The sequence below is a fragment of the Pleurodeles waltl genome, chromosome 2_1, assembly GCF_031143425.1.
Source record: "Pleurodeles waltl isolate 20211129_DDA chromosome 2_1, aPleWal1.hap1.20221129, whole genome shotgun sequence".
Classification (NCBI taxonomy): domain Eukaryota; kingdom Metazoa; phylum Chordata; class Amphibia; order Caudata; family Salamandridae; genus Pleurodeles; species Pleurodeles waltl.
In genome coordinates, this window is record NC_090438.1 from 279,915,148 (window position 1) to 279,931,611 (window position 16,464).

General features: G+C 47.8%; 1 protein-coding gene across 1 annotated transcript in view; it reads right to left on the minus strand.

Annotated features, from left to right (window-relative positions):
• VGLL1 (vestigial like family member 1) overlaps positions 1-10,163 on the minus strand; it is a 43,757-nt gene extending 33,594 nt beyond the window's left edge. Inside the window, exon 1 of the mRNA XM_069212456.1 lies at positions 9,885-10,163. The gene's annotated coding sequence lies outside the window, so the exon portion shown is untranslated. The remainder of the gene's footprint in view (positions 1-9,884) is intronic.
• Between the last annotated feature and the right edge of the window lie 6,301 nt (positions 10,164-16,464).

A 16,464-nucleotide genomic window follows, 5' to 3' on the forward strand; every position in this document is an offset into this window, starting at 1 on the left:
TCTAACCTCAGTCTCTGCAGTTTGCGGACAGTTTGAACATTTTTGCCACGACTGATTTTGGTTTACAGTTAGTTCCTGGTGAAGAGTTCTTCAAAGCACTGATGTGACACCAAATATCCATCAAACATAGTTAGCATTTACCATAAGCTCTCTTATTGAGTTGTGGTGGGCAAGCCAGCAGTTCATAGTGAATACTGAGCCAGAGCTGAGTTATGGGTCTGGCATGCCTCTAGGCACTATAGCACGCGCTGAGGTCTTATATTTGGCATGCAAATGACACAGCAAAACTAAAAATATGATAGTGTTTGAAATCTTTTTTCTTGAGCACAATTGTTTCACTTTTTTTTTTAAATGAACTTCCTCCTCACAATGTTTTGACGTCACTGCCATGAGTGAACCAAAAGATGTCAGTATGTCATGCACTCTGTTTTAATGGCCAATATTGTTGGTAAATTTGGGATAAATTATGGTCTAGTAAACCATATTCAAGTGAGATTTTTATATAGCACACATCCTGAACTGAATTTCTGCAAGATGCTCTTGGATTTGACACTGAATAAAAATGAGGCACAGTAAAGTAAGTCATTTGCCTAGGAGCACACAGTTTCATCAAGTGGGGCAGCTGATATTTGAACCCACGTTTCCTGCATAGACATTGTGCATTTGAGCCACTGGATGAATATCTCATGACCTTGGCGACTCTAGGGCTGTGAGACAGGTGCTACCGCACCAGGTGATGACTTCTGGTTGGGGTGCTGTGTTTGCAAGTATATTATGTTTTTAAAAGCACCTGCTGCCGTTTCTTGACGCTGGCAGTTTTCAAGCAACAATCAAAAATGTCAAGATAACTCTGGTGATTAATGTTCTGCCTGGAGAGAGATCAGAGTTTTCTCTAGTGCAAGTTTTAAGAGGATTAATATGCGTGCTGTAAAGAACGTGTACCATGCAGATCACAAAGTGCATATCATATAAATAGGTCAGTGGGTACTGCTTTTGTCAGAGATGTGGTTATGGCGACTTGAGGGTGATAAGGAGGGAATCTGTGGTGAACATAATCACTGGGGGGCTTGGGCAAAAAAAGATTCCAGGGGGCACCCCAAACTGTTTTCAGCAGGGGCTGGGCCAGTACTAGTGAAAGCAGCGTAACACTACGGCAGCCCTAGTGTTATGCTGCACTGTGAGCCTGCACACCAGGCTGTACCTAAATCCTGGGGTGGGGGGGCAAGCACCCCCGTTTTCCCCACTGTGGACGCCCATGGTGGGAGGTGCCCACAAACACTGCGGCTCAGGGCACCACCAGCACCAAGACCGGCCCTGCTCGTGACTGCTTCCTTTTCCATTAAAGGACAGGGGAGTGTTTCAGGCTAATAATGGTTCATGCCACTGACTTAACAAACAGCAAAGCGGGGGAGCTTCAGTACCTCACTGCCGGCTATTGATAAGCAAAACAAAGGACTGAAATCTCACAGAGGTTGCCAGAGGTTGCTCGACAGTTACCAGTTTTCATCGAGAAACGGGTAAACTGCAGCTCAGTGGCGGACAGACGCACACACACATCAAGCAAGCAGCTTTCCAGATGACCTGTTCTGAGATGAAAATGTTTTTAGAACTGTATTGGGGAACTGTAGGGGCAGTGTACGGGATGCTTGGCTCGGCTCTATTATGGCTCGAACATCCCAGTGGCATAAAGACCGAGTCGGAGCCAGAATTAGGCTTGATTCAGGCGAAACTTCATTGACAGAGCCGAATATTGCAGGGGCAGAGATGAGGAACATGGAGGCAGGACACGGATATGAGGAAGAATAGCCAGGGGGTGTAGAGGAAGGGGAAACACCAAGAAAAGCAAACCTGAGGTAGGATGAAAGGGATTAGAGACGCTTAAAGGAAGCAAGAAGAGAATACGATCAATGACGCACACAAATAGTTACATATAACACTGAAAATGATTTTGTTCAGGAAAAGGAAGGTTGTTCTTGTGCAGAGAAATACTGCACCACGCACAGCTTGTATCTGAATGGACCAACCGATATAAAAATGCAGTTTTGCACCGTTGGATCACTGCAAATATTGTTTCCTTTCTAAATCGGTGCAGAAGTCCATTGTATTAGTCCAAAGATTATCTAATCTGACTCTTGCCTCATGCTCATACGGCGATCTGCTCTGAAATGTTGCATGTTGTGTTAACTCAGATAGCCCAGTGCCCTGGAATTGTACCCTAAATAAATGCAGATTCCTTCAGTCAACCCCTGTACTCGCATCGGTAGTCCAGAGAGTCTCACTCGGCAGCCTGGGATCTGCCCTGATAGCCGTGAAGGACCGGTGACCTCCACAGGGTGAGAGGGCGAGAGTGGGGTATGTAGCGCCTCGGTGAGAGGCCGGCAGCAGCCCCAGTCATGCGGCACACAGGGCCCTTTTCAAATCAAGTCCTGCCCCCTGGGAGTGGCCGACGACGATCCTTCAATACACGCATGCAGCCCTGTAATATACTGCAAAGGAGCCCTTTGCACACCATATACCTCTAATAAACACCAACAGAGGGGCCTCTAGCATATCACACCCAGGTCTGTAGCACACACCCAGACGCCGAGCATCACAAGCAGGGCGCAATCCATACTCAGCTGTAAATGCCCTCACACCCAGGCCCGTAATGCACAGCTGCGTCAACAGTAGTTACCACATAACTGTCAGGTCCGCAATACACTCCAATAGGGTCTTCCGTACAGTGGTCGATTGGATCTATTGGGAACGACATTCCCACTCTTTATTTTTATTTTACAGAAATAGTTTCCATACTTTTCTTTATAAAACAGACTGTTTCACAACAGATAATGACCTACGGCGTTGCATCCTGGAGTAGAGCTCCCCTACTTTTTGTTTGTGCACTCCGTTCTCTGCTTCAGTACATCACACGTAGGTCTGTCATGCACACTAGCATCAAGGCCTATCGCTTCCCGCACAGGACTTATTCAAACTACCGGCCCCTTCTGCAGAAACGTGACACGGGGCACCAGGACATACTCTTGGCCAATTTGTGGGCCAATAAAGTACTTGTTCTTTTTTCTGAACCCTTTATAGCCACATTCGGGTGAAAGCCTTACTTAAAGTGCGTCAACGCGGTGCCCTCCACATAACATAGTTGCTCAGATGTAGTTCAGTTTGCCGGGTTATGCTTTACAATACCCCGCATCAATCGTTTGTTTGAATGTTCTTCTGCCCAGCCACCCATTGATTCATCCATTTGCTTGTAAGGTTATTCATTCATTCATGCATCCAACTCGCATCCGTAGTGTGCCACATATGTGTCCAAAACTGTATTGCATTTGCTACAACAGCTTTTTGGTGGCATGAGCTACAACTATTTTTTCATTTTTTGCAGCTGGGCCACACACCTTTAAGTGGCAGCCTTGGGACCCCCATTTAAAGTTTGGTGGTAAAGCGTCCAAAACGTCATTTGAGCACCAGCTTCTGCCAAGCCACCTAATTTAAAGTAGTCCTCGGTGTAGGTGTACATTCACCCCTCCTCCTACCCCGAACATTCCCCCAGCAAAGATATGATTAGGAGCTTTTCTGTCAGGAACCCATTGAGTTCACATGCTAGTTTCAGAAAGAAGCTATTAAAAGAAACTACTGAGTCGGAAATGGCGCTACAGTAACCAGACGCTTTATAAATCTCCTAACATAACATTTGGGCCTTTGCTCCGATGCCAATTCCACCGGTGTCAGCTCAGTTGAAGGATTCCTAGTGGTACACTTGCCACGCGCTCTACAGGTGGCTGGCTACAATGCGAAAGGACGATAGCACATCGCTTTGTTTGTGGTTAACCAAATCCGAGTAAATGGGATACCTACTCCTTGCCTTGTACACCTAACATCTCTGAACATTAATCTGGCTTGGTTTCTGAACAGCACCAATGTCCTCAGACCTGGGGCCACCCTCTCTTGTCTCCCGGCAGTGGCACTGTGGGCAGCTCCTGAGCACTCCGCTCGGTGTTGCCACCATGGGCCGACCAGAGGCAGAGCTGGTCTATTGCCTCTGGGTCACACCCCGGCCACTGGAGTGCTCGCCCAGTGCTGAGAGGCCTGTTTTCTTTTAACAGGACACATTTTAGCTTCCTCCTTCCTGTACCCTTGGCAAAGCAGGCTGATTGTAGTTCATCTCACGCGCCACCTCGTTGGGCGTGAAGTGTCTTTGAAAATTCAGACAACTTTTTCCTGTTTGCCACAAAGGTAAAATGGTGGATGATACGTTTATCTGTGCAGATCTCCTGCCCTGCGCGTGGGTTTAGGCTGTGCCTGAGGCGTCTTCACTCAGACCCTTCGCTGGGCCCCGCTCACCAACTGTCACACTTGAACCTGATCGACCCGCTCCTCCAGGCTCCTTGTGTGGTGTACTTCCGCCTGCGTGGGCCCTCTGTGCTTTTTGTGTTTCTTGGACACAGCCAGGAATGTAGTTCTACAAACTAGTGAGACCTGAACCTGGGCCTCGAGCAAAACCTCGAGCAAAGAAAGAGAAACTAAATGTGTGTGCGAGGAAGGAGCTACAGAAAGAATTGTCTCTGTCGAGGGCAGGCAGTGTGGTACAGGTATGTCTCACGGTTCACGGATGGTCCATGATTTGTGAACCGTTAGTGCATGGACACTCCTTTTGGAGTAACCAGACGTTTTATAAATCTCCTAATATAACATGATTCATTGATGAAATTGGTATATAGTGCAATCCTGTAAACTGAAGCTCCTCAAGGCACCTCTTGGTAGGGCATGGCACAGCGCAGTCAGGAAAGTTTGAGTGGCCCCTATGGATGAGGTGGTTGCCTGTGCCAATAATCTTAAGGCATGCTTTCATAGCCAGGGTTATAAATGAGTGAGAGCAAATGAAGGGAGGGACCACATCCGAGAACTGTGAACCTACAAAGATGACGTCCCTGCTGAAAAAAGGAGAAATAACTTGCTGGTCTGTCACATCTCTTAGGAGCAGTGAAAAACTACAATTGCTGTAGCCTCCTGCATCAGGTGTTAGAAGTGAGCATGAACTCTGCTAGCCTGGGCTGGCCTGTGAGATCCCAGCCTGAAGTATGCTAGCACAGCTTGAGGTCAGAGAAACTAGACTCAGCTCTGATAGTCCAGTTTAATCTGCAATACCTGAGACTGAGTCGTTCTAGTCTGGCCTGAGTTGTGAGACCCAAGCCGGAGCTATAATAGCTGGCGAAGAGCTGTAACTTTATGACATGAAATGTAGGACCCTGACTTCAGCCGTGTTACCTAGGCTTTAGGTGCGAGATACAATCCTAAGCTTGGTTTGAGCTGTGAGAGATAACCTCTGTGTTAGCCAAATTTACGGTGTGAATTCGAGAACCCAATTTGACAGCACTTAATTTGTAAACCAATAGGTGTTGGTGATCAAAGATCCTCAGATGCCTGTGACCTGAGTACCCAAATGTCAAGCCTGCTGCATTACGAGGCTGCATAGTCTTGATTCGCTTTACGCCTCTTTCATCCAACAACAAACATTCCTTGACCTTTATCTCACTCTTGCAGGTTTTTTTTTCTTCCCTGTTTCCTCTCTCTTTCACTTTTTTTCTGTTCTACCTTATTTCATATTTTTTTATGTTTTTCTCTCTCTTGCTCTGGTTCTAATTATGTTGGGGAGAAATAAGTACCAGTCCCCAAAGATAAGTGCCGGTTGGCCCCATGTGCAGCCTCTGGCTGAAATTAAGGCTGTTCTGTCCTGTAAGAACCTGGGATCAGCTGTAGGAACCTTGTTTGAACTGTGCATCCCTGGCCATCTTGAGTGCAAGAATACATTACATAACATCACAACATATGTCATCCACAGAAGCAGAGTTTGATCTACATCTGTGGGCAGAGAGTCAATGCTGTGCTGTGACGTTCAGAGCAGGTGTTCAAATTATAATCCTGCAAATGAGATACAGAGGTAAAAAGGAATTTCATGACTGAGATATGATGATTGATGATGTTGAGGAGATCTAGTGCTGAAATGTAGGTTACTAAATTATGAAGGAATCCAGTCCTGAGAAGGCTGGCCCTGTGATCCTGTCCTGTGCGAGACACACTCACAGGGATAAGGGCCCACTAAATACGCTGGAGATCCACTACAGAAGATGGAGATGCATTCATGAGATTGGAGATCAAGCAGTCATATCTGATACTCAATCTTCTGGGTGAAGATCCAGTGTTAATATGTGAGATGCAGTCGCGGTGAAAGAGATCCAATATGGAGGATGGAAATCCAGTTCTGAGTATGGAGATTCAGTTCTTTGAATGGAGTTGCTGTTGGGAGTATGGGGATTCAGTTAAGAAGCTCAAAATACAGAGGTCAAAAGTGAGATTCACTCTGAATAAAAGAGTTCCAAGACTGGTGATCCAGTTTGGAGGATGGGGATCCAGTCTGGAAGATGCAGATCTAATTCTGATAGCACAGATTAAGCCCTGAGAAGGAAATCATGGGTTGTGCAAGTCATCCAATTCTGGAATGGGCACCATTGAGTGGGTCAGACATGGACAAACACCTGTTGCAGGTTCACATGACTAAAGCTTGGCTTGTCGGCAAATATTGCTCTTCACCCCATGATCTCATCTTTTGACTCTCTCAGCAGCCTGGTTCCCAATGACCCCACATTCGATATGTCTCTACACCACTATGATGCTCATTGCTACAACTATCTTGTAAACCACCTCAAGTCTTTTAAAAGTTATGTATCTCTTAATCCTCAAATCACGAGTTTCAGTCCGTTTCTCTGGTGCTATACCTCTGATAACAGTTGGTGATAAAATTCCCCTCCGGCCTATACCTCCCGCCCCCAATCTGGTCCCCACCTTCACTTTTACCCCATCCTCACCAGTCATATGGCGTGTTTGGCCTGGTCTGCTAGTTTGCACCAGACCTCTCTGTTTATGCTCATAGCCATAAAAAGCAGGAGTTTCGCTTTTCTGCTTACTTAACTTTATGCACCTTTCCCCTCATGCCACTAAAGTTAAATGTGCTCACACTGCCAGCCTCTTTTCTATTGTCTGTACGGCTGTTTTTTCTTCTCAGTCATCTCCATTAACCACACCGCATTTACCAAATCTCTTTTCTTCACTGAACACCAATTACCTATATTTATTTAGTGCCTTATTTAAACATTCCCTCACTTACCCTATTCTCAGCCTCACTGTCCCTAGGATACCATGTTTTCCCAGTGTTCCTGTTTAATAGGCCCATAGTGGGCACTGTTTTATCAATTTGCCTTTGTCTATCTCAGCAATCTACACCAGAGCTTGCCTTATCAATTCACATCAGAATCTAGCCTATAAATCCACTCCAAAATCTGTCCTACCAGTGCATTACAGAGCATACCCTACAATTCACCTCAGAACCTGCCCTACCAGTGCATTATGGAGCCTACCCTACAACCCACCCCAACCTATTCTACCAATGAACTACAGACCATACAATCCACATCAGAAACTTCCCTACCAAAACATCACAGAACCTACCAAACAAATCCAACCCAGAACCTTTCCTACCGTACAAGCCACCCCAGAACCTACCACGCATTGGCATTACAGAGCACAGCCTTCAATCCACCTCAGAACCTGCCCTACAACTACAAATGCATCACAGAACCTGTCCTGCAAATCCACCCAGAATCTGCCCCATCAGTTCACTTCAGAGCCTGCTCTACAAATCCACCTCAGAACCTGCTCTACCCTACTAATGCCTCACAGAACTTACTCTACAAATCCACCTGCCCTACAAAATCACTTCAGATTCTTCCCCTAATTCACCCCATAAACTGCCCAGCAAATCCACCTCAGAATGTCCCTTACCAATGCACTACAGTCCATACAATCCACCTGAGAACCTTACCTACCAATACATCACAGAACTCATACTACAAATCCACCCCAAACCCTTCCCTACCAATTCACTTCAGAACCTGCCATACACGGCCACCTCCAAACCCGCTGTACCCTGCCAGTGCCTCACAGAACATGCCTTACAACTCCATCTCAGACCTGCCCTACAAATCCATTTCATAGTCTTCCCATACCAATTCACCTAAAAAACTGCACTAAAATACATTTCAGAAACTCGCCTACCGATACGTTACATAACCTGCCTTACAAATCCACCCTAGAACCTGCTGTACCGATGCATTAAAGAACCTATCCTACAATTCTCCTCAGAATTTTCCCTACCAATGTACCACATTCTATACAATCCACCTCGGACCCTTCCTTACTCCACCAATGCCTCACAAAAACTACCCTAAAATCCACCTGAGTATCTGCCCTAAAAATCCACCCAAGAACTTGCCCTACAAATGGCTCTCAGAACCTATTCTAAAAATCCACCTTGGATCCTGCCCTACACATCTTTTCAGAGTGTTTCCCTACCAATTCACTTAAGAAACTGCCCTGCACATGCACCTCACAACCTGTCCAATGAGTTCAGATCAGAAGTTGTCCTACTAATTCGCTCCAGAACATGCTGTACAAATTCAACCCAGAACTGACCCCACAAATCCACCCGAGAACCGTTGGTACCATTTTACGTCAGAACCTGCCCTGTTAATTTACAACGGAGCCTGCTCTGCCTATTGCCCCTGAGTCTGCCCTTACTATTCACTCCCGAACCTGCCCTACCGATTCACACCAGGTCACCGGCCTCCGTCCTTCCAAGCCGCCCTGCAGCCCGCCTCACTGACGCCCCTCACAACCCGCACCAAAGCCCGTCAGTCATGCATTACCAACCCGTGATCTCCTGTACTCCCAACACCTCCACATCCTGGACCACCAGCTCCGACAGAGCCTGTGCTACAACTGCCCTCGGAGCCTGCCCCACCAGCCCTCCTTAGAAGTTCACTAAGCCTTGCTAGATACACGCGCCGGATCCCTTGCAGCTCCACTCAAGACTCACAATACCGCCCCCCTCAGCCCACCGCCCACATAACCAGTCCGACTACTCCTCTCAGCGCTTTCCCACTAACCTCCCTCGTGGCGTCCCCTGCCAAAACCACCCTCACCCGTCGCACAACTCCTCGCATGCCCCCCCCCCTGCCAACTCCATCACAACCTGCCTTACATTCTGTCGCACAAGCACCTCCGATACCCCAGATCCTACCCTACAACTGCCTTTGGAACCCAGGGGCGTCGTTTAGTCAGTATGACTTGGGGGGCGTTAGTTTCAGATTTCCCTGCAGTCAGACTGGCACCTCTTGTTAATATGCATTACACGACAGGCAGGGTGCACGAAAGGGGTTAGGGGGCAGTGGAAAAGAAGAGGAATGCGGATTGGTAGGAGGACTAAGTGAGAGAAAGTGCATCATTTTGAGAACTAACCAACATTTTTTAAGTCTTTCTAGACAGAGAAAGGGGAGACGGTGTGTTTGTTTTTGTCTCTGTGTGTAAAAAGTCCCGGTGAAATCCGACAACCACCTCATCATACCCCACTGAAAGCACCACTATTTATCACAAAATACATTTTTTAGGGGGGTGCCAACGCCCACACTCCAATCTACGCCCCTGTTAGAACCTTCCAAACCAAATTATATCGACCCCTTCTCCCCCACAGGGTCTGCTTTCAGCTTCACCTCCTCACGCTGGTCAGTGGCGTAGCAAACATACCACGGACCCAAATGTAAGAAGTCACAACAAACTCTTAACCACTGCTTATGTAGTACAGTATAGTAATAAATAGCGTTCAGAGAGCACATCAGCCCTCTCTGCTCCGGTGCCACTGCACCTGCTGCATCATTGATAACGACGCCGCTCCTGTCGCCCCTACCAACACACGCGAGCTGCTCTGACAATCATGGATGGCGGATATAAATAAGGCTGTATTCCTTCCCGTGACAGGCCGGAGCTCAGCAGGTACTCGCCTGTTAGACACAACCTGGCGGCCTGTCCCTCGGTCCACTGAACAGACGCTCCCAGCCTCACCCCCGTCCCGTGCCTTCCACTCGAGTCAAAGGGAGCGCGGTCAGCCCTGGGCGCACAGCAGCATCCTACAGGTCTCCGGTCCTGAGTCCGGGCTCAGACAAGCCACAGCCGGCGACGGGTGTCTCTGTGCCGGGGAGAGGATCTCTGTCCGCTGCGGGATGTCTAGTCTCCGAGAGCGCCGGAGTGCCTGACCTGCGCCCGCCTCCCCCGGGTGCTTTTACCCGTAAGGGGCTGAGGTGCAAGGCGTCCCCGCCCAGGAGGCCAGGAATGCCAGCTATGCTCTCAAACAGGTAGACCAGGTTAGAGGTTTCACCAACGAGGATGGGTGCAAGGCGCTATGTAATGAGGGAGCAACGCTCACATTCCCAGGAACCTTTTGTAAACAAATTAGCGCGCAGTTAAGTACCACACTGACAGGCACATATCTCCTTCAGTTTCCCCAGCAATCCTTGTGTCTTCACATAATAAGTTACACAGACCGTGTCGCGTTCAACTGCAACATTTCACCTGCTGAAATTACCAGCAAGATATGTACATATACTTTTCACGCACTTAAAGATAGCGCCTGGAATCGAGTATGTTTCGTCTCCCAAGCTCTTGCTTTACTCAGCGGACTGCTCCAACGCACACTATCTTAAAATGTATACATCCTGATGCAAAGTTGTTCAAACCTCGCCAGCATGAGTTTTTGCCAACACAGGCTCATACTGTATACATAGGGAACAAGCCTACCAACGTTTGTGAACTCTTGGCATTTGAAACTCCAGGAGTACTTTAAAGAGAACGATCCATTGTCTTTTCCCAATAGTAATAATAAAAACGATTGGATTTATAAATGTAAAGAGCTGACGTATAAAATAGACCGCGTCGAAAAATCAATTTCCCGGGATTAGTTGCAGCCTGATTAGTTAGGTCTGGTTTGAACATTTGCCCCAGGGCTAACTTAGGTTTCCTGTGCAGCCCTAGGGTTCACTGCTTAAGGAGATTTTCTCAGGAAGGGCAGTTTTTACGTTCACACCTGCAAACAGTGGCATAACCAATCAATCAATCAATCAATCAAGGCATTTATAGAGTGCGCTACTCACCCGTGAGGGTCTCAAGGCGCTTGGGGGGGGGGACTGCTGCTCAAAGAGCCAAGTCTTGAGGCTCCTCCTGAAGGCGAGGTGGTCCTGGGTGGTTCTTAGGTGAACGGGGAGGGAGTTCCATGTCTTGGCTGCCAGGTAGGAGAAGGATTTACCTCCGGCGGTGGATCTGCGGATACGAGGGATGGTGGCGAGGGCGAGGCTGGCTGAGCGAAGTTGACGGGTGGGCGTGTAGAACGAGAGGCGTCTGTTGAGATATTCGGGGCCCTTTTTGTGGAGGGCTTTGTGTGCGTGGGTGAGGAGCCTGAAGGTGATCCTTTTGTTGACGGGGAGCCAGTGCAGGTGTTTCAGGTGGGCGGATATGTGGCAGTGGCGCGGTATGTCGAGGATGAGGCAAGCGGAGGCGTTTTGTATGCGCTGAAGACGATTCTGTAGCTTAGCGGTGGTTCCTGCGTATAGGGTGTTTCCGTAGTCCAGGCGGCTTGTGACGAGGGCGTGGGTAACGGTTTTTCTAGTTTCAGCGGGGATCCAGCGGAAGATTTTTCGGAGCATGCGAAGGGTGTGGAAGCAAGAAGACGAGACATCGTTGACTTGCTTGGTCATGATGAGGAGGGGATCCAGGATGAATCAGAGGTTGCGTGCGTGGTCTGAAGGGGTTGGTGCGGTGCCCAGGGCCGTGGGCCACCAAGAGTCGTTCCAGGCAGACGTGGAGTGTCCGAGGATGAGGACCTCCGTCTTGTCCGAGTTCAGCTTTAGGCGGCTGAGCTTCATCCATTCTGCGATGCCTTTCATTCCATTTTGCAGGTTGGCTTTGGCGGTGGCTGGGTCTTTGGTGAGGGAGAGTATCAGCTGGGTGTCGTCGGCGTAGGAGATGATGTTGATGTGTTTGCAAACGATGTTGGCGAGGGGGCTCATGTAGATATTGAAGAGGGTGGGGCTGAGCGAAGAGCCTTGAGGAATGCTGCAGATGATCTCGGTGGGTTCTGAGCGGAAGGGCGGGAGGTAGACTCTTTGGGTTCGGTCAGAGAGGAACAAGATGATCCAGTTCAGGTCCTGTCCTTGGATTCCAGTGGAGAGGAGGCGGGTTATTAGGGTGCGGTGGCACACAGTGTCGAAGGCAGCCGAGAGGTCCAGGAGGATGAGGGCGGTTGTTTCTCTGTTGTCCATCAGGGTTCTGATGTCGTCGGTGACTGCGATGAGGGCGGTTTCTGTGCTGTGGTTGGCCCGAAAGCCTGATTGGGAGGGTTCGAGCAGGTTGTTATCTGCAAGGAAGGTGGTCAGTTGTTTGGTGGCAGCCTTCTCAATGACCTTGGCCTGGAAAGGGAGAAGAGAGGTGGGGCGGAAGTTCTTCAGGTCGTTGGGGTCGGCCGTGGGTTTTGCCAAAATAATGCCCATCCCTGCAGAATGTGCAATGGGACCCCTGAGGTTTCTGTTTGTTGGGTGTCACTGCAAGGCTAGCCCTGAGCATTGAGTCAGGCCATCTCTCTCTCACACACACAGTTAATTCAGGGGGTGTCGTTCAATTGGTAAGGGGGTACTGGCAGGAGAGACACGTGTCATGAACGGAGGCAGAAGAAGGCCTGGAGGAAGGCAGAGAAGAGGATTCTAACTTAGAGGAAGTAGTTTTAAATACTTCAGACTAATGTGAAGTTTGAGGAAAGAGGTTTATATACTGAAGTCTGTCAAAGCCTTAGAATTAGAAGACTCATACTGGCACACTGTGCTCCACTGACAATCCACACAAAGGCATGGGGATACTATCTCTCAGTGGTACCTACACACATTATAATGAAATACTGGGAGATACAATCAGAATGGAAATAGAGAGAACCCCAGAAAAAGAACACCAGTGTGAAAACACCGTAAAATAGAAAGAGTATATATATATGAAATAGAGAATTACTTAGCCTGAAAGCAATGATGACATCGTGTGAAACAGCACTGCAACAACAACCACAGCAAATACCACTTCCTCCTAACGGCCATTGAGAGAGAAGAGGGGCAGGTTTTGCAAACAGAGAGGCAAGCATTGCGCCACTTTGTAACCCTTTGCGCTACATTATGCATAATGTATGCAAAGGGGGCGTTCCCCTGTTAGGGGGGCATAAAAATGGCACAAAGAAATCAAAGAAATTTCTTTGCGTCTTTTTTTTTGCACTTTTAACACCTGCTCAGAGCAGGCATTAAAAGGGGGCACGTCATTGTTTACGGGTTAGCGCTGGAAGATTCCAATAACTCTGAACAGTACATCAATAGTGTAAAAAATGTTGACACTATTGTCCCCTACCCTGCGCCATGGTGCGCCGTATCTTGGATGCGGTGCAAACATGGTGGTGGAAAGGGGGCGCTAAGGGGTGCAAGGAAAGTGGCACTGCACCCAGTGCAGCACCACTTTCCTTACATTTGCTGCATAGGATCAGTTCTAAATCCCAACATCAATTCTTCCTACCTGAAGCATAAAGGTCACACTGAATGATCCTGCAACCATAGTGCCACATTGTACTGAGTGCTGAGTGAGTCTGAAGCAGACTATCGATGCTCCCCCCACCCGACCTTGCCAAGTTGCCTCCTGGCCATATAAACCACATATACTTCACAGTGGTTCAGAGTTCAGTGGAAGTTCAGTTTGGCTGGAGGTAATGACACACTTCTGATGGGTCATTTTGGTAAGACAGTCAGCCCAGAAGAGGGCATCCCCTGCAGATACTTTACAGGTCTAGCTGCCGGCATTGGTGGTCAGACTTTATAAATACACAACAACAATAAAAGGGAGGTGAGCAACATTTAATTTGTACTGGTGGTTGCAAGTAGTGGACACTAACACTCACCTTTGAGGACCAAGAGATATTTTTCATCCACTGCGTTGACCTGGTGCAAGACAGCAAAAGAGAGAAAAGGGAGAAAGAAAGAGGAAGAGAAATATAGGAAAACACTGACAAAGGGAGAGAAGAGAGATGAAAAAGAACATGCAAGATTGAGATAAAGTGGCAGGAAAATTAAGATGCTGGAGGAAAGAGTCATGATGGGAAAACAAGACTAGAAAGTTTTGCAATTCTATAACCCTGGCATTCAAAAGAACCAGCTACCGGCTTCAAGAAGAACTTCGGGCTCCTGCACTTATTTGTTTTTCAAATTAAGCACTGGCGTGAGTTCCACTGGCAGCTCTAGAGCTCACTGGGCATGGTTACAACTGCCCGTGTATTTGGCCAGGAGAGAGTGCCCTTACAAGTCCTGGATAGCATGCATTGTTTTGTTTGTTAATTTGACTTGCTCCAGAAAAGCGAAGAAGGTATTAAAGCTCAAAGTTTATGAACCTTTTCACTAAACTCATAAACTTTGCTTGACAAAGGATGTGGCAGGGCACCTGGTTTGGCAGTGACTTGCTAAAAGTATTTATTTCAGTAACATCAACTAGTGCAAAGTGATCCATGTGAGGTTTTCTTCAGCTATGCGATAAGAAGGATTACTGTATTAAAGATTATTTTTTACTGTAACATTTCACCAGTGTTGGAATTGGGGTCTTTGGGTGGCAGTCAGGTTACCCCCTGTCCCAGCAAGGACCCTCACTCTAGCCAGAGCAAAGGAGAAACACACCCAGTTAACCCCGCTCACCCCCAAGGTAGCTTGGCACGAGCAGAAAGGCTTACTACAGAGACAATGTGTAAAGTATTTGTCCAACACACACAGTAATACAGTGAAACACTACAAAATGGACACCACACAGGTTTAAAAAAATAGCCAATATTTATCTGAACAAAACTGCAAAAATCCAACATACACAAGTCAAGATATGAATTTTTAAAGATCAAACACAAAAATAGTGTTTAGAAACACAAATGCTTCGATTAGGTGATATCACAGTGTTTCAATTGAGTCGTTCCCAACAATTCAATGCCAATGGTGCCGGTCACGGAGTCACATGGATCCCCAGGTATGGTACCTTGTGAAATGCAGAAATAAGCCGGTGCACAGAGTTGGGGATAGTGGCGTCGCTGGATCCTAGGCGGTGTCATTTCTGGTGCTGTGGAGCGAAGGAGCAAAGCAAAGCAGTCCTTGCTGTGGGGTGGTGGAGGTGAAGCAGCGTCGGTGCAAAATGTTGGATCTGTGCAGTTCGGGTGGAGTCGATGTCCAGCGGTCACGACGTGGTGCAGCAACTTCCACTTGCAGCAGCATCGCGCCTGTGGGGTCGTCACACTCCAGCGAGGACCACGGCTTCAGTTGCAGGCAGCATCACGGGTTTCGGCAGCAACATCGGTCTGGAGTTGTCTAAAGTCAATTTCCTTGGATCTTCTTGCTTTTCCACCAGCTTCTCCTTTCAATGGCCCAGGGCCTGGAATAGGCACCACCACTTGCCAGGGCAGCAGTCTCAGCAGAAAGTCCAAGTGCTTCCAGAGGAAGTCTTTGATGGCCCTGAGACCTCAGAACAGGGGGCAAGCTCAGTCCAAGCCCTTGCAGATACTTCTTAAGCAGGAATATACCACAAAGTCCAGTCTTTGTCCCCTTTCACAGGCAGAAGCAGCAACTGCAGGATAACCGAACAAAGCACCATCATAGGCAGGGGCAGCACTTCCCCTCAGCTCTTCTCCTTGTCAGAGGTTCCTCTTGAATCCAGAAGTGATCTTGAAGAAATACAAAGTTTGAGGTTTTGGGTCCAAAACTTATACCCCATTCTGCCTTTGAAGTTGCCCAACATCAAAGAAAAGTCTCTGTTGTTTACAGGATTACAAGATCCTTTCTTACGCAGGCCAGGCCCCAGACACACACCAGGGGGTTGGAGACTGCACTGTTTGAAGGCAGGCAGAGCCCATTCAGGTGTACGTTACCACTCCTCCCTCCACTCTTGCCCAGGTGGCTCATCAGGATATGCAGGCTATAACCCAGCTCCCTTTGTGTCACTGTCTAGAAGAGATTCACAAACAGCCCAACTGTCAGTCTGACCCAGACAGGGAATCCACAAACAGGCAGAGTCATAGAATGGTTAAAGCAAGAAAATGCCTACTTTCTAAAAGTGGCATTTTCAAGCTAACAATGTAAAAACCAACTTGACTAAAATGTTTTTTTGAATTGTGAGTTCAGAGATATTTCGATCTGCTCTCAAAGGGAAACTGCACTTTAAAAGATATTTAAAGGCAGCCCCCATGTTAACCTATGAGAGAGATAGGGTTCCAACAGTGAAAAACAAATTTGGTAGTATTTCACTGGTAGTACATGTAAAACACATCAGTAGATGTCCTACCTTTACTATACACTGCACCCAGCCCATGGAGCTACCTAGGGCCTACCTTAGGGGTGCCTTACATGTATGAAAAGGGAAGGTTTGGGCCTGACAAGTAGGTACACTTGCTAGCTCAAATTGGCAGTTTAAAACTTCACACACAGACACTGTAGTGGCACGTCTGAGTCATGTTTACTAGGCTACTCATGTGGGTGCCACAAA